This window comes from Ambystoma mexicanum, chromosome 11 (assembly GCF_040938575.1).
Source record: "Ambystoma mexicanum isolate Mex_15411 chromosome 11, UKY_AmexF1_1, whole genome shotgun sequence".
Lineage (NCBI taxonomy): Eukaryota > Metazoa > Chordata > Amphibia > Caudata > Ambystomatidae > Ambystoma > Ambystoma mexicanum.
Window position 1 is genome coordinate 417,115,408 of NC_090934.1, and position 25,174 is coordinate 417,140,581.

A 25,174-nucleotide genomic window follows, 5' to 3' on the forward strand; every position below is an offset into this window, starting at 1 on the left:
GTTTAGACATATTTTACATATTTTACAAAAAGTGTCCCATTTCCGTATCGGTGTTTAGACCTTTGTTGCAACAGTCCATTAAACAAATCCATTTTGCTTCATGTTGCCGAAGTTTCTTTTCTTTATTGCCACCTCTCTGTCCCATCTTGACTTGTTCAATGCCAAAGTATCTTATCGCATCCATACTCTCTTCAGAGTGTTCCATTACGAAGTGTTTTCCCAGTGGGTATCTATTGTCTTTGTTCTTGATAGTGCGTAAATGTTCAGCAATCCTTATTTTAAGAGGTCTTGTTGTGCTGCCTATGTATTGTTTATTGCATATACATATGATGGTATATACTATGTTGCTCGTGTTGCAGTTCATGAGGTCCATTATATTGTGCGTTTTTCCATTGGGTAAAGTTATAGATTTTTTGCCATTTTCTGCAAATTTGCAATAGTTACATTGACCACACTTGTAAAATCCTACTAGTTTCTCTGTTGACCATAATTGTGTTTGTCCTTGTTTTGATAAATCTTGTGTAAAATGCGATGGGCATAGAGTTTGTTTGAGATTTCTTGCTTTGCGATATGTGATCAGAGGGTGGTCATCAATGTGATCCTTCAACTCTTCATCCAATGTAAGCATATTCCAGTGTTTGTTTAAGATTTTCCTTAGAATTTTGTTGTCTGAATTGAAGGTAGTAACAAATCTTATTTTGTTGGCTTTTTTGTCTGCTTGTTTTTGTTGATTTAATAATTTTTGAAGGTGGCTTCGGGTAGATTTAGGTCTTCAATAATCTGTTTGATTGCTTCTATCTCTTCAAGAAGTTTAGCATGTATTTGTTTAGTGTACATGATGATTCTATGGATCATCTCTTTTGATGTTGTTTTGAGAGGTTCTTCCCAATCTCTGAGGTCTTCAACATCTTCCTCTTCAAACGATGGGAAGATGCAAATCCGAAGTCCTCGGGGTATTATTCCCACATTTAGATATTTTTCCATGGTGGTTATTTCCCACCAGCGAGAGAGTTCTTTCTTCGATAGGGCTTCCAGTTTTTCAAATGCCTGTTTGAGTGATTTAATTTTGGATGCATCACTAGGTTTTTGTATTGGAGGTGTGCCAGAAAAAAGATATTCTGCTTCCTGTTCCCTTTGTTTAAAGCGTTGTTCCATTCTAATGTTTTAGATTTTGGTATATTGCCTGGTGCTCAGCTACTGCTGTTGTTAATATAATAGATTGTTGAGAGTGCGTTCAGCCTGAACAGCTGTTGCGAGCTACCTTGATGCTGTTTTGTGAGAGGTCACTGCACTGATATTGTGCTATTTGTTTGCTGCATGTGGAGCTTGGGACATTGCGGGTGCCCAATGTCATGAATGTATTCCTTGGAAAAATACCATACTTCCACTTTTGCGCTCCAAATATAAATTTTATTTGATTGATTACACAGTTGATTCAATACATTGCTTCTCAGTTGTGAGGCTTATAAGGTTCACCCTCAGTTGATTCAATACATTGTTTCTCAGTTGTGAGGGTTATAAGGTTCACCCTCTACACGTGTTTCACCTTGCTTGTGTTGGCAAGGATCTTCAGGAGGGATTTTTAACGTATAGTTATGCTGGTTGGAGCTAAAGAGAAAAAAAAGGAACAGAAAGAAAAAAGCAGCAAATCAATGCTTTATAGAGCAGATCATCATCAGGTTCGCCCTATTCAAGTTTATTTATATACGGTACCTACTTACATATATTGGGATTTCCTTGTTAGTGCTAGCTTTTGATATTACATCAATTTCCTTCATCGTCTCATTTTTAAACACAAATTCGTTGTCTATATCCAAAGTTTTCTGAACAATCTACAAAAAAATATAATTTTTAAATGTGTGGTTGATGTTAGCGTGGCTGTTTGCCTATTACAGTTGAAAAGTAACATCTTCTTTAACAAAAATAAGTTCTGCCATTTAGAATATGCTAGGTTGCTGTTATTGGGCTTACCTGGAAGTGTTGTTTGGTCTTAGATCATCTTGGCGGTCGCTTTCGAGGGTGTGCATCGGATACGATTGTTCTCACACCTGCATGATCTGAACGACACAAGGCCTAGTAAGATCGTTTGTCTTGTCCTCCCTCTATATTCCCTCCCGTGTCTTGTCTCGCCTAGAAACACTTGTGTACAGGTGCGTTATAAATTACTTATATCAAATCATTTTGTCACAGATGCCCAGAAAAATATACAATGCCCCAGTAAGAAACAACTAGTCTGGCCGCACCCAAATGCCAGTCTAGCCAGGTAATTACACGTAGCAGGACTGCTTTATCAGAAATGCCCAGTTATAAAAAGTCATACCAAACAGGAATGACTAGACCACCTGCATCAAAATGCCTCTCTAGCCACTAATACCACATATCATGCCTGCTTGGCCTGGACAGGGACAACCATTATGATTTGTCACACAATTCCCCCCACAAACATCCCCTATCCCTCTGACCCCTACACCAACTTCCAAAATCAGCTCCTTGTCCCAGAATTACCTCCACATCCCTCTTCCTTGTCCCAGAGCTTACATATGAGGCTCCTTCACTCATAGGCAATGTAATGGGAAGAGGAAGAGCAGGACTATGAGTAATGAAGATTACAGATAGATAATTCAGGCATTACCTCCATGTACCTCTACCTCATCCCAGTACTTGTGTATGAGGCACAGTGCCTTGTTCACATGTACTGGGAATTCGGAAGAATAGGGCTAGGAGTAATAAAAATGACCAATAAGTAATCAAGGCATGGTGCAATACCATTGAGTTGACTGGGATTCAGCACTCCTCCCCCCCGAAATGTTGAGCTATGTTGACTTTACTTGGCTGACCTTCAGAGCAGTTGCCGGACAGAACAGGACAAAGATGTTAGTACCTGAATTCAAATGCCAAATTTTTTAGCCAATTGAAATTGTGATGTGGGTTTAGTACCACATTGTTTGGAATGGCGTAAACTGAAAAATGCACTACCCATTTCTATGCTTAGTGTTACGTGCGGGCTGCAGAAGTTTTATAACATACAGTCGTGTTTCACCTAGTGAGGGTCCTTAAATTGAGCAGTCGCTCGCAGTACCTGTTGGTGCTTTGGCGTGTGAGCGATTGTTGATTGGTGCCTACCGTGCGGGTGCGGATTTCGTGAATGGCCGCTGACCTGCAGGGTGTGCCGAGCCGAGTGCAAGCTAATTACTGTGTCAAACACCCGGGTCCAGGTGTTAATGGTTATTTAATGACCACTAGTGTCATCTTATAAAAAACACCAAGGCTGAACGCACAATGATCAGATGATCGATCACGTGGCTTTGATCTTCATAGAGACGGCGTCCATAGAAGTAAGTGTTTGAGTGCCCTTGCCGTCTCTGGTTTCCGCGGAGATTGCAACAGCTGTTTTAACTAGGAACTATGTTTAATTTCCCCGCTTCAAGCGTAGCACCGGAGTCAAGCTGTCAGTTTGTTTTTTCTGTAACTGAGGCGAGCCTAGAGTGACCTGTGTTTTCATTACACAGGGTGCATTCTCTGGGTTAAACACATACGGGAGCAACGGTCGGGTGAATCAGGTGTTGCTGTCTGAATACAGCCCGCGGACATGTTTTATTTCGGCTAAGCAGAGCGCCGTTTGAAGCGCTTACTGTCTGTTGACCACGGCTCCACTTAAGGGTAAGCCTGTTATATTTTGACAAATTCATGAAGGCGTGTTAAAACGCAATGAGATGTCTGTCGCTGAAAGTGTAGCCCCAGTAATTACAACTCCTATTACCATTGACCCTGATGGGTAACGTTAGTAGAGAGGTTTCATGCTTTTTATATTTTACAACTATGATAATGTTTGTCAGGGAGGACACGCAGGTTGGCGAGTTTAGCAAGGAATCACAGGTAGTAAAAGTGCTAGCACTAGTAGGTGAAGTGCAATTGCCTCCTCTAGTTGGTGTGACCTAGGGCGTCATATGTGAAAATAATGAAGGGAGTTGAGCCTTAGTTAGGCTAGCTCTGGAGTTGTTTTGTCAAATGAATTATACTGTTCCGTTTTCCTCAATTTGTATGTTTTGTTGTTTTTAGATTTGCTAGTGTCTACTATGAAGACAAGTTTACCCATCCGTCCATACACAGTAAATGCGAACGTGTTAACGGTAAGCTCTCAGTGGGGCAGTTTTTATCCCTATCTGGTACAGAGCTTGTTTATATGAGTATGCAGCTTAAACTTATTGCTGTTTTTCTCCATGTTGTTCCTCCTTAGGTATACGGAAGTCACCACGAAGAAATCAAACTTGGTTTTAGTTTGTAATTTTTAGAATCATGACCTGTGATGTTTTGATAAATTACCATGTTCTACCCCTGAAGAAGTTCTCACATCATTCTACATTGTGTTAGAGAACGAAACATGTTGGGTTCATTAAGGTGTTGTACAATAGACGTACACTTATTAATGCTATATTTAATTGTTTAGAACCGCATACCAAGATTTAGGCGGATTTACTCAACAAGGACATTAGGTGTAGAGAGATAGTATCCTAGAGAGCAGGGACTGTCTTGTGGTTTACATTGGGAGTTTGTTATCACTGTTCAGGTGCTTTGTTATTGCGTGTCCACAACCGACCTTTGATGGTAGTGGTTGTGGCATAGGTTTTTAGTACTTATATCTTTGGGTTCAATAGCACTGCGATAATGTATGAACTACAAATGAAATTAAATGTGTGTTTTTAATAGCCCAGTGTTACACACTGAATTTATTAATTAGATGAATATGTTCATTGATATGTCAATTTAATAAAATATTATACTGTATTTATCATGTAGTGGTTTTACTGTTTTGTGGTCTAGGTGTTTTTTTGATATTGGTGATTTTCATTCCTAAGGAGGCCCCACATGGAAGCCACGAGCTTCTCCAGTTCAGAAACAGTCGTGAGCCTTGCTAGGGGGATGCATCTTGTGGCGTATTAATCATTTCCTCTGTGTCTTTCATATGTTATTTGTGGGTTTAGTACTTGCATGCCAGGGGAGTGATTGTAAGGGTAGAGAGGAGACCACTCAATTCTCGCAGCAGTCCATAAGTGGGAGCTTTAAACCTTAAATGAGTTAACTGCGTGTAAAATTGAAGCTGCACTAGACTAGTCTCATTAAAAGGCGTAAAGAAATTAGATGCCCCCACACAAATAAGTTTGCCCCTCCCCACCGCCTGTGAAGTTAGCACCTCTCCCAACATTTGAAGGGTTAGCCCCCCCAAAATGCAGGTTTTGTTGCACTCCTGAACACAAGCACACACACCATTCACCATATACACACATGCACACCCAGACATCCATACATTTAAGTGTGCACTCTTTCATCATACAGGAACATCCAGGCAGCCACCCATACATTTAAGTGTGCACCCTTTCACCATACAGGCACACACACACCGAGGCACCCACCCATACATTTAATTGTGCACCCTTTCACCATACACTCACACAGGCAGCTACCTATACATTTAAGTGTGCACCCTTTCACCAGGCAGGCACACCCAGGCAGTCACCTGTACATTTAAGTGTGCACCCTTTCACCATACAGGCACACACACACCGAGGCACCCGCCCATACATTTAAGTGTGCACCCTTCACCATACACTCACACAGGCAGCTACCTATACATTTAAGTGTGCACCCTTTCACCATGCAGGCACACTCAGGCAGTCACCCGTACATTTAAGTGTGCACCCTTTCACCATACACTCACACCCACACCCGTTATGGGGTTAAGGGGAGCCCTATTACTTCAAAAAGAAATGGTTTCTTTTTGAAGTCACGTTGACTTCATAAAGACATGATTTCCTTTAAGGACTGAACCATAATGGAAATAATTTCTTTATGAATGCAGAGTGACTTCAAAAAGATACTGGGGGGTCATTATGACCCTGGCGGTAGCTGTGCCGGTAAATACCGGCACGGCTGCCGCCAGAGTCATGAACTTTCCAGAGCCCAGGAATGGGCAATTACCGGGGCATTACAGCCCTGGTGGACCCAGTAATTGCCCTTTCCTGGGCGCCAGAAAATATTACTCCCCATTCCCATTTCAGTCCCATTGGACTCAATGGGAATGAGGAGGCCGGATGCACCGGCACCATTCATGAATCCGTCGAGTTCTGTGTATGGTTGCAGTTCCGCCCGCCAGGTCAGACCTGGCAGGCTGAAAGGCACCCGCTTGCAGAACTCGTAGTTTGCCTGTCCCTAAACAACGGTACCAGCAAGCTTACCGATTCCGTTGTTTCCAGACTGGCAAACTCATAATGAGGCCCACTGTTTCTTTTTGAAGTCATAGGGCTTCCCCACCCCATGACATGGAGGCCTCCAGCCTAGGGCCTTCCATTGCATGGGATGGGGGATCCCTCAGACTTCAAAAAGAATGTTTCTTTTTCTAGTAACTCTGCCTTCGTACAGACATTATTTCTGTTACAGAAATAATTTCTTTATGAATGCAAAGTGAAATCAAAAAGAAAAAAAATATTTATTTTTTTGAAGAAAAAAAAATCATTTTTTTCTCCAAGTGGGGCGCCCTCCCAGGACATGTGCTGGTGGGGCCCCCCCACAACCGCGCGGACTATGGGGGCCCCCATTACGCTAGTGGCGAGGGAGTTTAATGAGAGTCCTGGTAGCAAAGATAATAATCTTGTCAATGGCCCGAATGCATAGTTTGGAAGCCCAAAGAGGATACTTTCACAGTAGTGCAGTTTAGAGAAGACAAGTGTGGTTTGGAGATGTTGGGCGGTTTTGAAGGGACGGGTTGCCTCTTTTTCCTGATATTTAGGAGGTTGAGATGAGCCACCGTTGTGTATTTAGAGATGAAGGTAGATTATGTGTGTGGATGGTTGTAGATGACACCAAGGTTTCCAGCTGAAGAGAAGTAGGCTAGATTGTCAGATGATAACTGGATAGGCAGGGGTGGAGAAGAGAAAGCAGATTTGGTAGGAAAGAAAAGCACCTCTGTTTTCATCTGTACCTTTCAGCTGTGCCTTGCTTCTAGTTTAGCTCATTAGTGTTTGTAGGGCGGAGGGGGAGGACAGGGGAGCTGTGTTGTAAAGCATCGTAATACTTGAATTCTGTGAGATTAAGGTTACACCCGGGAAAAGGGCAATCCCAGTTCCATACTTGCAGTTCAAATCGTTGCAAAACAGATCAATAATTTTTGATTCACTGGTTAAATTAATGCCTTTATGGAACGTCTGTAAGTATGGTATGGTGTGGTAATGTTTATTTATACAACGCCTATACACAGGCAAGTGTTTCAAAGCGCTCAAGGAGGGTGGGAACACAGGGAAAAAACAACAGTCGCTCAGAGCCCTTGAATTTCTGAAGCGACAACGGTCTGTGCAGGCTGATTAAGTGAATAAGGTACATTTAACAGTTTAGATACAGCAAATAGGCCTGACAGCAATTCTGCGGTTTATTTCAAGTGCACATTCTTAGTGTTCACACGTACTGCATCATGGAGCACATGTTTCTCTTAGTGCTCTAATTACACTGTTTTTCTTAAGAATGTTCATATCGTTTGAACATAGATCCATATATCTTCTTTGGGACATTCTTTTGTTGTTATTAGACTTTGTTTAACGTACATCCATGACGGGCACCATTTTGTTCATGGCTGCCTTTCTACAACTTGGAAAGGGACATCCTTCTTGATAGGTTTCCTCCATTGTTTCAACGTGGGGGTATCTTCTGAATGGCTGCCTGAGTGCATATTGTCTTTCATACAGTCGGCGTGGTATGGACATTGTTACGTCTTTATGTAGTTGTACGCATGCGCGAGCCCCGTTCTTGCCGCACATGCGCGTTGGAAATAAAGAGGGTCCGTGTGGCAGTTGCCGCCGGGACCCCGGAACGTACGGACATGTGGCTCATTGCGTCTGCGAGTGCATGAGTGCGTGTGCAAGTACGGGGCGGCCCGAGGCACGGGTCCGCCCATCACATTGGAGACGAGGCGGGATACGGAAGGAAAAGCGTTCGGCACGTATCAACGTGTCATTTACGAGCATTTTTTTTGTTTCCTTCGCGTGTGTCACGAACTCAACACGAGTGATGGCGGCCATTTTGTTTTGGCATGTGAGGCAGTAGCGGCTCGTTGGCTCGTGAGAGCGCTCGTGCGCTGCCCACGTGCTGAGGACAACAAAAACGTCCATTTTTGGACACTCCGCAGCCCTCTAGCCCAGAGGACTGCACTGCCAACCTGGACATCGTGGTTCCGGGTGATCAGCTGCCAGAAGACTGCACCACTGTGTCACAGCCCAGGGATCCAGGTACGTCAACGCCGTTTTAGCCAGGTTTGCGGCCTCTACTACCGATTGAGGTGCCTGTGCGACCTGTGAAGATGACGGACAGCGATGGAGAAGCCCCTGTGGTGGCTAGAGTGGTGAGAAGGCAGCATGGTTCCTTACAACCCATGCAAGAATTCGACACATCAGGCCCACCTTCAAAATTGGGCCCAAGATGGCTGCTATGGATCAAAAAACTTGATATGTTCTTCGCTGCTACAGGAGAAACCGATGATGATGCGAAAGTAGCAACCCTAATATATTCTTCGGGGACAGAAGTACTACGCATCTACGAATCCTTCACCCTGCCAGTTGCAACCTACGCTGCTGTCAAAACTGCTGTCCATGATCACTTTATCCCTCTATCTAATGTTGACTTTGACAGGTTTGTCATGTGCGGGGAGAAGCAGCATGATGACGAATCGTTAGATCAGTTTTGCGCACGCCTAAGACAGCTGGCAAGCACGTGCAGATGGGCAGATGCAGATGTGATGGTTCGCCATTAACTGATACAGGGATGCAGCTCTGGCAAACTGCGGAGACAGATCCTGAGGGAGCCGGGCATGACTCTAGCTCAAATTCTGGACAATGGAAGGGTGTACGAGCTTGCCGAAAGCAGAGGGGCAAAAATGGACGCAGCAGTACGCCCAGGCAAACACGAGGAGGCCTTTGCTGTGGGGAAACAAACCCAATTGAAACCCCGTTGGAGCCAGAAGAGACAGGAAGCAGCATCACCACAGGGTGGCTCGGTCATTTGCCAGTACTGTGGGTATGACTTGCCACACTCGGAAGACCGTCCGGCGAAATCGAGAGTCTGCGGGAGATGCAACACGCCGGGACACTATGCCAGGATGTGTCAGGCCGCTGCCCCGGTTGCCACGCAGAGAGGGGCAGCCAGGTCAGGTGGAGGTTTCAGGAGGCAGCTTAGCGTCGCCGCGCTGGAGCAAGAGGCCCAGAGACTCAACATTGCCGAGGAGGAAGAGGAAGATGAAGAGGTCTTCTTCATTTAAAATCTGGCTACGAGTACGAAGAAACGCAGACATCCGACGTGCGTTGTAGACATTCAAGGGACCCCCACTCAGGTACTAATAGACACAGAGGCCTCAGTGTGCGTGCTGGCCACAGAACATTATGAAGCTATCCCAGGCCCGCCTCCCCTGGACAAGTCAAGAGCCAGAATGTTCACATTTGGAGGTGACACTCCCCTGCCCATCAAGGGGGTATTTATGGCCCTTGTGTCCCGTGGTGGCAAAGTGATAAAAGCGAGGTTTTTTTTCGTCACTGACATCAGCCCACGTTCCCTGTTAAGTTGTGCTGCCTCTGAAGCGTTGGACCTTGTGCACTTTGCACTGGAGGTCTACCAACAGGACATTGACACACTTCTGGAAAAGTTTGCTAGCACCTTTCAGGGGATCGGCAAGCTGAGGGCAGAACCAGTGCGGCTGCACATTGATGAAACCATACGGCCGACTGCGCTGAATCACCGTAGGATTCCATTCCACCTGCGGTCCCAAGTGGAGGATGAACTCAAAACACTAATCAGTATGGACATCATTGAAAGGGTGGAGGGGCTGACTCCATGGGTCTCGCCCATCGTTGTGGCGCCCAAGCCCAAACAACCTGGTGCGGTACGCATCTGCGTAGACATGCGGCTTCCAAATGCGGCTATTAAGCGTGAACGCCATTTGACTCCCACGCTTTATGACATTGTTGGCGAACTGCAGGGAGCCAAGATATTTTCTAAGCTGGATCTGAGAGCTGGTTACCATCAGCTTGAACTGCACCCAGACTCGAGGTACATTACCACCTTTACCACACACGAGGGTCTTTACCAGTTCAAGCGCCTCAGGTTTGGCATATCCTCGGCTGCAGAAGTCTTCCAAAACACCATCAGAGGTGCTCTGGCGGGATTCAAGGGTGTTACTAATATGAGTGATGACATCCTCGTCTTTGCTACATCCCACGCTGAGCACATGAAGCGACTGGAGGTGACCCTACAAAGACTGAGTGACCTAGGCCTCACCCTGCATCGGGAGAAATGCGAGTTCTTCAGGGACCGTATTGGGTTCTTTGGATTTGTCTTCCATGCAAGCGGGGTGTCTCCAGACCCGGAAAAGATCAAAGACATCCGCGATGCAGCCACACCCCAGTCGTCCACGGAGGTGCGCAGCTTTCTGGGGATGGTGAATTATTGTGGCAGATTCATCAAAGGACTGGCCTCGCTCTCTGAGCCCCTGCGGGCCCTGACCAAGAATGATGCTGTGTGGGTCTGGGACAAGTGTGAACAAGAGGCGTTCTTGGCGATCAAGAGAGCACTGTCTGACCAGGACACGATGGCGTACTTTGACCCCACTGCAGAGTCCGAGATCGTCGTGGATGCTAGTCCCGTGGGCCTAGGGGCAGTTCTCATGCAGGCGGATACCAGGGGTGAAATGCTACCCATTGCATATGCGAGCAAGGCCCATACAGAGACAGAGAGATGCTACTCGCAGATTGAGAGGGAGGCGCTTGCGATCCTGTGGGGCTGCAGGCATTTTCGGTTGCACATCCTCGGAAAGCCAGTCACTGTTGTAACAGATCACAAGCCTCTCCTGCCTATCCTAGCGTGCATGTCCTCGAAGCCACCTCCACGGATAGAGTGGTGGATGCTTGCTCTCATCGAATATGGCATCAAATTAGTGTACAGGCCAGGGACGAACAACACGGCGGATTACCTGTCCCGCCACCCCAACAAGGACCGCACGACAGGCCAAGGGGAGGTGGTGGAGTGCCAAGAATTCATCCACAGCATCGTCGAAGGGACGATGCCGGTAGCGCTGGCCAGGGAGATTGAAGCAAGTGAGTCATCCAAGGATGAGGTGTTCAAGATCATCCAGGCTGCCATTCGCAGCGGGAGTGGAGAGATGTCCTGCAGAACAACACCAGGTGGGAAGACAGGGCCCAGAACGACCTGCAGTCGCTATGGAAAGTCAGTGACGAACTGTCTATTTCAGATGACGGACTGCTGCTGCGGGGGCAGCAGATAGTGATACCTCAAGCGCTAAGGGCTAGGGTCCTGGAGCTGGGCCATACAAGACACCAAGGGGTTGCGAAAACAAAGGCAAGACTGCAACCAAAAGTATGGTTCCCGGACCTAGAAGGCCGGGTGGAGTCACACGTGAAAGGGTGCCTCCCGTGTCAAGCAGCGAGTCCCCTTGAAAGAGCACCACCAATCAACTCCATGGAGAGGAGTGAAAGGCCATGGGGCACGATCCATGCCGACTTCGGGTCAACTGGGAGGGGCATGTACTTTTTGGCAGTGGTGGACCAGTACTCAAGGTATCCAGAGGTGGAGCTAGTCGACTCATACGCAGGTGACCACACCATCCTGGCCCTGGAAAAAATGTTTGCCACGCACGGTTTTCCTGAAATCCTGTGTTCAGATAATGGACCGCCCCCTTCACAGGAAGCCGGTTTGCGCAATTCATGAGGGAAAAAGGGATCCAGCACCGCAAAGTGTCACCGCTCTGGCCCCGAGCAAATGGCAAAGCGGAGAGACTCAGGAGATCGCTCAACAAGGTTTTTCGCATAGCGGCCAATGGTGGAGGTGAAATGAAGAGAAACCTTTTCGAATTTCTCAGGGAGTATAGAACGACACCACACCAGTCGACTGGGGTCGCAACAGCCGAAGCGCTGTTTGGGCGCTGCCCGAGAGGACTCCTCCCGGAAGTGGAAGGCAGAGAGCCGGGGGTCATAGACAATGACCGAGTGAGGCAAGAGCGAGAGGCCCGCAATGTGAAGGAAAGTGGCAGGAGAGGATTGCAAGACAAGGAAGTAGTCGTGGGAGACTCTGTGCTAGTTCGAAACCGCAGGCCCGAAGGGAAGCTGTCACTGCCATACGAACCACAACCCTGGACCATCACCCATGTGAAGGGGTCGATGGTCACAGCGGCTAGTGAGCGGGGGACTGTCACCCGAAATAGGTAATTCTTCAAAAAGGTCGTCATCAGACCCCAGGAAATGGGATCAAAGGAACCAGCATCGCAGGAGGACGACGTCGAGAACCCGGAAGGAGACACCGGGGTGGACCCGCCACCAGTGGTGGTGACCCCGCCACTTACCCCGAGGAGCGTGAGGCGGTATCCGACGCGACAGAGTCGCAACCCACCTGTTCGGCTCAAGGACTACGTCCGGGACTCAGGAGACTGAACATGAGACTGGCAAGATCAGCATTACCCTGGTGGGCACGTTCAGGTTGTTGTTCGTTACATTGTTTTGTTTAAAGAAAAAAAGGGATGTTACGTCTTTATGTAGTTGTACGCATACGCGAGCCTCGTTCTGGCCGCACATGCGTGTTGGAAATAAAGACGGTCTGTGCGGTAGTTGCCGCCGGGACCCTGGAACGTACGGAGGTGTGGCTCATTGTGTCTGTGAGTGCATGAGTGCGTGTGCAAGTACGGGGCGGCCCGAGGCACGGGACATGTCGCATAAGCTTGTGCATGGGTTCCCAATTGTGGCTTCTCGTCTGTCTTTCCAATAGGGTGGGGGTGAGGGGGCGATGACTAGGGAGAATGCATCCACTTGCTGCTATGTTCCTCTACAGTAATTTCTATAACCTTTTTTTAAAAATACCACTTAATTGTGAGTTGGGATGAAAAAAGGATATGGACGGCCGGTGTACATAGAAAGCACTGCAAGGTTGACTAACATACAAATCACTGCATGCAATATTTTCTGTTTATTGCAGGGCTGGGCGGGTTGCTCAGGTGCAAAGAGTTTGTCTTGGGAACAAGACAACGCAAAGCAACACAGGTTCGAATCTGGTGCCACGCTTAGAGACTGGTCTTTTATAAACGATTAAGTAAATATCCCACTTCACAACTCCAGTGCACCTGAACCAATGTGTCCCTCGAGTTCTTTAAATGCATCACTGTTTTAGCTGCCGGAATAAAACCAGGTGCGTCGAACAAAATGGTTTTTCTCCTCTAATCCATGTACAAGCCTTTTCCAAGATCAATAAACATATATTTTTCATTTGTTGATGTTCCCTGTGGTGGCACTGGGATAACCTTATTGATTGAAATGAAGTGATACATGGCGGTGCCACTGTAACACGCCTGCTGGCTGCTGATAGGAGGACTTCTCGAAGCCAAGACCATTGTTCCCACTCTTCATCCGATGGGGGAGTAGACACAGTCACACTGGCCTCAATCATGAACGTGCCAGGGCAACACCTTACCCTGGAGAGACAACAGGAGAAGGCAGAGCATCCCCATAATTTAACGTGCGACCCCTGGAGGGAGCATCAGCTTTTGCATTATTGGACGCAGCTTTTAGGTCATAGTTAAGTCATATTGGCGAACAAACCAGGCTCCTATGACTTGATGAGTATTATGACGCTGTACCGGTCGCACACCTGCAAATGGCTGTTCTCAGTTGGTATTTATCACAGCACCAAAGCCCTCCAGTCTGAGCAAGACACTGTCATTGCCAAGTCCTCAGACTCCAAACCGAATCATGTCTCCCTAAAGGAGTCAACCCCCATTGGACAAAGAAAGAAAACAAATGTTCCATTCGATGAAGCTGCTGTCAGAACATATTGTGGGAGTATGCTACTTCCTATTTGTTTAAGTAGGCAGTACAAGGATTTCTAGGGAGAACAACATGCATTCTCATTCCCAGTGGGGGTGTTTTATAGGCAAGTACAAATATATTTTACCTGTAGAACAGATCTTTTTGTAATGCGCGTTTCTTTGCAACCAGTAATTAAAGCAAATTAAAAAGGCTATTTTGACCTTGAAGTGCTTCTTCAGATCAGACAGCAATAATATTAACGCTCCTTCCTGTGGAACTGGTATAGTTTATCTGAGCACATCTGTTGTGCTGTGTATTTGGAAGCATGGGCTCCTATGTGTCCACTGCAACCCGTATTTAGTTCGAATTATTTGTACTCCCTATTTTCTTTTTGTTTGTTTGGGAGTGTATGCCCGTTCCTGGGAGTAAGAGTAGATGGCCCACCCCTTATCTGAAAAGCTGCCTGAAGAAGGGAGCATTTAGTCCTAGCCAAACCACCAATAATTGTTATTATGGTATGTATTGAGCGCTGGCCTTCGAGGAGTGCATCGCCCCATCCAGGTCGGATAGGACCTGTGCTTGAATGGGTGGGTCTAAAGCTGTCCGGAGGGAGGAAGGGCTTCACTTTCTGCAGGAGGGAGAGCTGATACCAATGGAGTAACTTCGCTAAAAATGGTGGGGGGACATGACTTATAATGAAAGGGACTCCTGCCAAATGAGGGGGACAACATGTTGTGCCACGAAGGTTGCGGGGACAAACACCTCCTCCTTCCCCCCCATAAAATGATGCCCATGCTGCAGGAGCAGGGCTGTGTAGCGGCTGGAGAAGGGCCTTTCTATCCCTAGCGGGCGTCTGCAAATCTAGCTCAGCGGGACTTGACATTAGAGCAGTCCCAGCAGCGCCCAAGTTCGAAATGCAAGTAAGGGGCCAGCCAAAAACAAAAGTGCCCTTCAACTACTGTCAAGGAATGGTTTTCAGTGTGACAAAAGTAAGGGAAGGATGGCTGATTTCACCCGAAAATAGAAGAACGTTGTACCCCGTAGTTCCCACACACTTCCCCCTCTTTCTAGAAACCAGAAGGAGCAGGTAAACATGTTTAGAGACTTTTGTGTTGGCATAGAGACCAAAGTGAAATACTAGCAATTGGAATACCCAAAGACCACGTGTTGCCCAAGGCACACTTAAGCGCCAGGCAACCCGAAACAGTCTTTAGTAGACATGCACATAGTATATAGGGGTCAGTTATATATGTTTGTCTTGGCGCAATGCGCTCGCTTTGGAAGCAAACTGACGCGGAGCAACACAGGTTCGATCCCCGTGGTGTCTGTGCTTAGAAACCTCTGGGTATTAAGCGCGTTATAAATAACCAATTATAATTAAATAATTATAAGGGAATACTGAGCCTTCACCCCCCAAGGGCCAAGGAGGATGGCGGTGCGTGGCAGGATGAACCCACAAGCAAGCTCCATTGCCAGAAATATGGTCTGAAAAGGCACACATCCACAGGCAGCAGGAGGATATTCTGCCAAATTCCAAAAATCCAATCTGAACATGGACAAGGAGTAAACTGGAGTAAATTATTATTTTATTATTTGTTTATTTTATTTGCGCCGAACTGCTCACAAGCATCGGGGCGCATACGTGGAGACACGGACAGACAGTGATGGACAGAACCATAACGGGACACTTCATTACACATCAGGATTAGGCCATCAAAGGACGTAGGGTCTTATCTAGGATTACTCAAAATGCATGGTTTTGAGTTTTTTACGGAAAGAATATAGGTTAGATTCTAGTCTGAGGCTTGCCGGTAGTTTGTTCCAGAAAGCTGCCGCACGTTTGTGGAATGCTCTTCCTAGAACTAGTTCTTTTGGAATTTAGGAGTTATCAGTCCCTTGGCTTCAGATCTTAATGTAAAAGTAAAGCAGGAGTTTCAAATATTGCAATACATTCATAAAGTGTATCTAATTATGAGTCAGGGGTGAATTTCCAATAGACTTTTTTCAATCTGTCAATGTTCATGAGCCATTGGGAAAAGGCTAGAAGATTCAATTTTTATAAACAATGTGCACTTTGATAAATATGGGAGCATCACTGGGTAAAAGGCAGGAAGGTCAGCCTTGCTTCTCTTAAATACTTTCAATGGGGCCCATTCGACTGCTTTCACGATACACAGATTGACTTAAATATCCAATGCATTAGATCTGGAACACCACGCCCTTGGTCTCAATCCTGCGCATCAGAGAAGGGATGCTGGAACCCTGCCAGAACCAACAAATGATGGGGCCTAATCCCCACGGCACCTTCAATACGAGCAGCTCTTATGATCTTTAAATTACATTCTTATTTCAAATTCACTTTGAATACTTAGTTTAATTGCAGATCATTGTTGAAAGGAAACCCCCTACGAATTCGGAATATGTGCACAAGTCCATGGGTTCCTTCCAGGAGACCTATGGCCCATCTCAACAAGTGGGAAGAGCTGGGGACCCCTTGAATTGCAATATCATGCCACTGTTCCCCAATATGACTTAACTAGTCAACTTGGGGGGAAGGGGGAGGTGTTTGTCCCCCCAACCTTCGTGGCACAACATGTTGTCCCCCTCATTTGGCAGGAGTCCCTTTCATTATAAGTCATGTCCCCCCACCATTTTTAGCGAAGTTACTCCATTGGTATCAGCTCTCCCTCCTGCAGAAAGTGAAGCCCTTCCTCCCTCCGGACAGCTTTAGACCCACCCATTCAAGCACAGGTCCTATCCGACCTGGATGGGGCGATGCACTCCTCGAAGGCCAGCGCTCAATACATACCATAATAATAATTATTGGTGGTTTGGCTAGGACTAAATGCTCCCTTCTTCAGGCAGCTTTTCAGATAAGGAGTGGGACATCTACTCTTACTCCCAGGAACGGGCATACACTCCCAAACAAACAAAAAAAAAATAGGGAGTAAAAATAATTCAAACTAAATACGGGTTGCAGTGGACACATAGGAGCCCATGCTTCCAAATACACAGCACAACAGATGTGCTCAGATAAACTATACCAGTTCCACAGGAAGGAGCGTTAATATTATTGCTGTCTGATCTGAAGAAGCACTTCAAGGTCAAAATAGCCTTTTTAATTTGCTTTAATTACTGGTTGCAAAGAAACATGCATTACAAAAAGATCTGTTCTACAGGTAAAATATATTTGTACTTGCCTATAAAACACCCCCACTGGGAATGAGAATTCATGTTGTTCTCCCTAGAAATCCTTGTACTGCCTACTTAAACAAATAGGAAGTAGCATACTCCCACAAAATGTTCTGACAGCAGCTTCATCGAGTGGAACATTTGTTTTCTTTCTTTGTCCAATGGGGGTTGACTCCTTTAGGGAGACATGATTCGGTTTGGAGTCTGAGGACTTGGCAATGACGGTGTCTTGCTCAGACTGGAGGCCTTTGGTGCTGTGATAAATACCAACTGAGAACAGCCATTTGCAGGTGTGCGACCGGTACAGCGTCATAATACTCATCAAGTCATAGGAGCCTGGTTTGTTCGCCAATATGACTTAACTATGACCTAAAAGCTGCGTCCAATAATGCAAAAGCTGATGCTCCCTCCAGGGGGTCGCAAGTTAAATTATGGGGATGCTCTGCCTTCTCCTGTTGTCTCTCCAGGGTAAGGTGTTGCCCTGGCACGTTCATGATTGAGGCCAGTGTGACTGTGTCTACTCCCCCATCGGATGAAGAGTGGGAACAATGGTCTTGGCTTCGAGAAGTCCTCCTATCAGCAACCAGCAGGCGTGTTACAGTGGCACCGCCATGTATCACTTCATTTCAATCAATAAGGTTATCCCAGTGCCACCACAGGGAACATCAACAAATTAAAAATATATGTTTATTGATCTTGGAAAAGGCTTGTACATGGATTAGAGGAGAAAAACCATTTTGTTCGACGCACCTGGTTTTATTCCGGCAGCTAAAACAGTGATGCATTTAAAGAACTCGAGGGACACATTGGTTCAGGTGCACTGGAGTTGTGACGTGGGATATTTACTTAATCATTTATAAAAGACCAGTCACTAAGCGTGGCACCAGATTTGAACCTGTGTTGCTTTGCGTTGTCTTGTTCCCAAGACAAACTCGTTGCACCTGAGCAACCCGCCCAGCCCTGCAATACACAGAAAATATTGCATGCAGTGATTTGTGTGTTAGTCAACCTTGCAGTGCTTTCTATGTACACCGGCCGTCCATATCCTTTTTTCATCCTAACTCACAACTAAGAGGTTTTTTTAAATACCATTGTGCCATTTTGTGGTCAAATAAAGCGCGCTCCTTCAGAAGGGCCATTATTGGTTAGGACCATTGGGCCTCATTTGCCCATTTAAGCAGCTTTGGGAAGGATTGGTCACCTTCTCCATGACTTCACTGTGGATGTGATGGTCATTTTAAGGAATCGGAATGGTTATCGTGAGAGGTTTCAGGGGAGTTGCTAGGTCTGGAAAAGACCCGGGGCTAAGCTGATGTCGGAACTGTTGGGACTGGGGGCTAGCTAGCCTTTTGGCTGTAGCTCCTGAGATTCTATCCGGGGCTACAACCAAAAGATCAGGGGCTATAGCTCCCTTAGCCCCCCCTAGCAACGCCCATGGGTCTCAGTCTAGTAGATGATGTGACACTAGCCGCCAGTGTCTGGCAAAGCTAAGCTCAGGTTACATTAGAATTCTAAAAAAAATACTAAAAAAGATATTATAGTATCATCACCACATCTTGGAACGTGTCACTCTGCCCAGTCTGATTGTAACTATGTGCTTCTCACCCGCCATTTAATGTGCTCTCCCGGTTTGCAGCCTGTTAAAGCTCAAGATTAGAGGGCACTCTGATTTTTGCACAAGCCTTGAGGCAGAGAGGAACACAGCACTCGACAGATGCCTTTGTTTGCAATTAGGAACACTTGTCTGGATACTTATTTTCCAGTGTGTATTGCGACATGCAGTCCTATAAAACTGCTGAAATGCCCCCTATTCTTCACCCTAGCGCTGAGTGTGTGATTGATGGACAGACACCAAGAATCCCCATGGTTCCACAAAACATTGCTGCCCGTTCAGGCCCCAGGGTAACAGTCATTGTTGTCTGTGGGTTGTGTCTGCTTCATAGAGTGCTATGTTCTGTTGGTTCTACCTTCAGTGTCATCTCGGTCATTATGCTCCTCTAAATTGCACACACGTGCACACACACACAAACACACACTCACACAAATGCTCCCACACGTGCGCACACACGCAGACACACAAATGCTCACACGGAAGTGCACACACAAACACATACACACACAAACACACTCACACTAATGCTCACACAACCACGCCTACACACTCTCACAAATGTGCACACACAAGCACACACCAGCCAACTCCGGTCTCATTGGTGAGCTGTTAAATGGCATCCCAAAAGAGAAGTGATGGACTGCGATCAATGATGTCTTGCTCTAGTCAACGAACTGTTCACTTTCTATTGTTGTGATATTAGAAAGAAAATCTATCTACAGATGTCAATTATTGCGGAAATCCCTTGGACTGTAGAGCAGCACGTCGTAGGTCAACATGCACATATACACAGAGCGGGAGTTCCAATGTATCGCTTTACAATTGTAAGGGAGTTACAATAAATCTTCCAAAAATGATCAACATATTAGTTATGTTATGATTTCTTGGGATTATAATTGCAATAATTCAGTGAGCGTACTTATCTGTGAGTACCAGGCATTTATGATTAATGTAGCTCTGCATTTCGTACTAGAGGAGTCAGGCTCATCACTCGCCAGCTCCACTGGACATGTATAGGGATTATCTAAGAGAGGGGTCTGTAAACGTCTGAGCCACGCTTATCTGAATTTTGAGGCCCCTTGCAGGGCCCTTCCACAGGTCACACCTATGCCACTTTGTTCGTAAAGAGCTTGGATTTCAAGCTGTCTAAGCTGCACATGACTGAGTACCCACCTGCAGTGCTTTGGGCACGAGTCCACGCATGGAGGCCATTTAGAGGACCAGAGCCGAGCCACCTGACTGTAGTCATTGGTTCGAGGTCTGTTTCCAGAACAGGAAGGGTCAGACTCACCAAAGATGAAGGAGAGGTAACTTAATATTTAGGCTCATCGCCATCATAACATTTTCTTCTGTAGTGTTGTGGAAATTCCCCCATATCTAACTAGGTGGGACGTAATTCTGCAATATTGATTACAATAAAAGGCATAAGTAACACATGACATTGGTGTAGTAAGGTAGGTGGATTTCTATAGGGCATAAGTTAGCCTTACACTGACCATGCCCTGGTTGCATTTACACAAAGGAGAGCACTATGCATTTAATGTTGGACTGAACTGCCGACCGCTGGGTCAAGCCAGCATGGGGTGATCATGAGCCTTACACTTTTATGGTCCAACTCTGTTACAGACAAACTACACATGCAGAACCTCTATGTGCAAGTCTAACTGAACCCCAGTTTAACGACAGCAGCACAGGTAGAAAAACTGTCTCCTGCCCAAGGTCACATAATACCACCTGCCAATATAGCCATAAGAGAGGACTGACATCCACGGCCACATTTCAGATGGAGACATACACAATTTTGTATCTAAATATCACTTACCTTTGTTACCCAAGCGAGAAGGACTCCTGTGCACCCCAGCCAGTATTGCGCTGTCCAATTACTTAATTGATGTGCCCACCCCACCACTCCCTGCCCTGCCTCCGTCAAATGATGGGGGGGGGACAAAAAGGCATGCCAAAAAGGTTGGGGGGGACTTGTCCCCTCTTTCCCCCATATAATTACGCCCATGGCTGATACCAAGCTGAGTTTTTTAGCTATGTGTGTTTTGAAGGAGAGGTGTTTGTCGATGTGGAACCCAAAGGACCTAGCGCAGGAGGTGAGCTTGGATGCAAAGCCCTCAGAGTTCACGGTTCATAGCTAGGTCTGTATGTCTGGGTGTTCAGTGTTGTTGGTGAGGAGTAGGAAGTTGGTCTTGGAGGAGTTAAGCTTCAAGTATGCACTGGACATACAAGACTGGGTCAGCGAGAGGCAGGTTTTGAGCCAATAGATGTCCTTGATGGAGTCAATCTTGAGGTATGGCTGTGTCTCATCGGCGTATTGGTGGATGTGGATGTTTTGTGTGGCTAGGAGGACAATGAAAGGTTTTGACGCGTACGGATGTCAATATCAGATCTGAAGGCACGTTGTAGAATTTTAAGTCTTCTCAGCCTGACTATTGCATCATAAACCCTCACCAAGGTCCTCTTTCTTCAAAAGGCAGGATATTTATTTCTACCCCAGCATCTTCTAGAAATGTGCAGATCCATGAAACCTCTGGGCTTCCTTAACCAAAGACTGTGCACTGCAGGCCATTTCATCACAGCCACAACCACCTTACGATCCATCGCTCGTCCAGGAGGCGAAATGATGAATACCATCTTTCCCACAGTCTGTCTCACCCCCACATTTCTCAGGATTTGCAAATAAGTGATTGGAAGGTAATCTGCTCTGAGCTTCCAAAACAGGAGTTCTCTGCTGAGACATCGAGACAGAGTAAATCAGGATGTCATCCAGGCAAACAATCACAAGCTGCTTGAAAATATCAGAAGAAATTGAGTCCATGAACCTTTGGAATATAGCTGCTGCATAACACAAGAATCATAGTGCAGAAGAAAGCTTTGAAAATATAAATATTTTGACAAGCTATTTGACATCAGTGAAATGGCAGAGACAACCTGTAAATAAGAATGGCATGACAGGGAGAGGGGGTACGGGTGGATAAGTAACAGGGTGGCACAGGAGTAAGAATGCATTGCAACGAAGGCACAAAAACTGGTCTTGTGCAGCACAACTTCTGCCAACTTCATAGTGCCATCCTGGCGATATGTTCTGTGAGAAGAGGTGGTGAAGGGTCTTTTGTTCGCAGAAGGGGAGGAGAGGTGTGGATCTGAGAGATACACGCTGTCTGTGTGCCAGTGAGACTCTAGCTGAGTTGGACACATGGGCTTTGTGGGCACACAGGTGTGCTGCTCCTTCACGAACTAACAAGATTCATCCTATGAGCCTGGGTAGATGTGGGAACGCAATATGGTGGGATGATAGAGTAGGCAAGGGTGGATGGACTGATGGATGCTACGTGAACAGCTGAGTCGCCGATTGGTGTGTCTTCATTGGGTGATCCCCGAAATGTAAGGGCTAAGAGGGAGCACGAGGTTTGTTATTGGGAAGGTAGGTTGGTCATTGTGGTTTATGTCCTGGGTGTTAGATTCAAGAGATCAAGGAGCAAACATAGTTACACGCGTGAAGTTGAAGGCAGTTTATAGGGAATTTTGGCAGTGAGTGGGAAAAGTAATAAATGCGGCTTCCATCAAAGCGCAGAAGATGCGCCAGAATAATTCTGGGCTGTGCCAAAAAAAGTCCAAAGGTCCAGCTGACATTCTTCAGACTTGGAAGGGTTCAGGGTGACTTCTTGTGACACAAAGAAAGGCATATTTCTAGCAGGCACAAGCCAAGTGTCTGGGCCTGGCCAGTCCTCTGCTCTACTGGGTTTATCGGGATGTCTCTTCTTTCTTTTTCCATCTACTTTAGGACTTTTTAATGGTGTATTTTTCTTCTTTGGTCTTTCCACCATATGTTTCGGTTCGTCGACCATAGTAGAGATGTTGAGGGTTTTGGTAAAAAAAAAAGGTCAGGGCCTGACTCGAGGATGAGGCAAGTCCCAGATTCGGGGATGTGTGCCTGGGGTGCTGTACAAGCTAGGAGGACAGCCAAGTAGTGTGTAGTCTCATGGGTGTTACGCTGGCCCTTTTCCCCAGTGATCTAGCTTCACTCTTCCATCTCCTTCTGCCACTCTAGTTTCCAGGCTGTCCTATTTTAGTTCTTTCTTCTCTGGGTGTTCATCCCGCCCTCCTCCCTTCTCTCTTACTCACTTTCTCACTCTTCACTGGCACAGTCCTCTATCACTACCTGAATGACCTTCCCTTCTGTCTCATCTGGGGTTCTGTCCTTTTGAAGCCATCCCTGGTCTGTAGACTCAGTCTTGTTTCTTTTCCCTACCGTCTTCACTATGATCACTGTCCTCACCTTCTTCACACCCTCAGGTACTGCTGTTACTGGTTTCACCCTCTAATATATAATCCTTTTCCTCCGCTTCTTCAGTCCTCTACTGCTGTCATCCTCAAGGCCTTCACAACACCTGGTATTTTCTTCCCTTTTTTGAGCACCGCCTCCCTCTGCACTACTAAAGTTATTCACCCCTCTGGGGACCTGCTGTGCTCTTCTGAGCACTACCCTGTTCGACACTACCAGTGCTCTCTCTGCTTTTCACTCTTCCTCTCCTTTCCTCTTGCTCCAGGTCTCTGAATTCCTTGGTCTTGTCTCTTGGGTCTCTACTTCAGCTACTAGGGACCTGTGCTGCCTACCCTTCGTGATCTCTCATGGAGTCCTCTGGGCCTTCTCTCCTCCAGCCTTTGCGAAAACTGCTCCGGTCTCCACTCACTGGTCTCCAACTCCTACTGCAAACAGACTAGGTGCTTTGATAGTGCTGTGTTTATGCCTTCCAGCCTTTGTCTGGAGAAAGAGAATTCAGGTGTGTTCGTTAGGGTCAGGTTTAGTTATTGGGCTCTGCCCCCTGGGATGGCTTACAACCTGGATCTAGTTTCCCTTCCTACTTCAACACCCTCTCCTTCCCACTTTAGATTTTAATGGGATTTCTGCACCCGTTAAGGAGAATCGAGCAGACAGGTGCTGCCGTTCTTTGGGGAACTGTTTTCCACTTTCCTTCAATATGCTGTAGCTATTGAAACCCTAGTTGTAGTAGAAATCAGACTAATGTGCTTTAGTGAGAGCCTGATTTCACTTTCGCACATGGTCTATGTTTCCAACATGTATGCCTCCGTGGTCTGTATAGGTCGCCTGAGCCAGTGCTGTGGGGGACCTTGTGGGGACAGGAGATGGGGACACTGTGGGGACAGAATACCCCTAAATTGCCTGATCACGGACCCCAGAATATCCCCCTGTAAGGCAGCTGCCCTTCCCAAAGGGGAGGGAGATCCATCAGGTCTCTTGTGACTGACCTCTGCCTTGGGATGGGGCTCCAGTGAGGGTGACCAGGAGATCCTCTCAATACTGCCCCAGGGCCCATCATACTCTTTCTTGGGGTTGTATCAGTGCCTCTTGGTCCCCTCACTACGGACCCCAGAAATAGGCAAGGGACTATGTGCCAGCCATATACGATTCAGTGGGTCCATGATTCACCTTGGTATCTGAATTAATTTTTTTAAAAGGGTTTTGTTTTAATTCAACAATGGTGTTCATTGTTTCCGTTCCCAGCGAATATTCATTATCAGGTATTCATGACTGTTTCCTTTGGTAATTTGGTATAGGTGAGGACTGGTGGTTATTGACTGGCAATGTGCCGGGGTGTCTCATGTTGCCTCAATAGGCTGTCCCTATGCTTTCATGCTTATTTGTTCTGGTTTCTGGGTGTCCGAGGTTCTTGATGCCATTGGGTGATGGGTGGATTATCTTGTTCATATTGGTGTCAAGGATTTCCTGTCACTGGTTGATGTATGTTATCCTAGGTTTGTGGTTCTGTGTATTGACCATAGAATAACCGTTACCAAAAAGATGTTGGTATCTGAGGAAGGTTCTTCTCATTTGGAAGGCAGAAGGGATATTATGGTTTAACTGATATGGGTGAAGTGTTTGGGCTCCTATCTGTTTCATCCCATGTATGTGGTGGTGATATCTCGGGCAGTAGTGTTTTATTTTAACCACAGGACCGTCAGTGTCCCAGAAGGCAATGATGGTTATTAGCTGAAATATTTGACTTTCCGCTACTGATATACAAGGGGTGTCTGGGATTCTGTCTGTTTTATCCAGTGAATGTGGTTTAATTATCCCATGTACATGAGGCTGTATATTAATCAAACAAGGTTTGCCCCGAAAGGTGTTCCTAGCAAATAGTCGTTGCATCTCTCTGAGTTTCTCATTTGGAGGCAACGGTATGCTAATTTGTAGCCAATGTGGGTAAGGTTCCTTGCTTGCATATGTTTATACAGGATAGGTAATGATTAAGCCTTGCCAAATTTTCTCAAAGGTGATCTGTGGACTCCCACAGATATCATAGTGAGATTTGGGTAGGTTTCCAGGTTCCTGTATATTTATTCCAGCCTGAATCTCCTTTAGGAGCCATACTTCTCCAGGTTAGTTTGGGAGAAGTTTGGGCAGGTTCATTCTGATTTATGGGAAAAATAAGGACACAATAACGTCAAGGACTTCAGGAAGGAAGAGACCTGTGATGCTGTGAATGCCTTATGGAGGGAC

General features: G+C 46.3%; 1 long non-coding RNA gene across 1 annotated transcript; it reads left to right on the forward strand.

Annotated features, from left to right (window-relative positions):
• Positions 1-3,529: 3,529 nt before the first annotated feature.
• On the forward strand, positions 3,530-4,732 carry LOC138504717 (uncharacterized). The gene is made up of 3 exons (XR_011279923.1): positions 3,530-3,660; positions 4,060-4,130; positions 4,238-4,732. It is a non-coding gene; the product is annotated as an uncharacterized lncRNA (long non-coding RNA).
• The last annotated feature ends 20,442 nt before the right edge of the window (positions 4,733-25,174 follow it).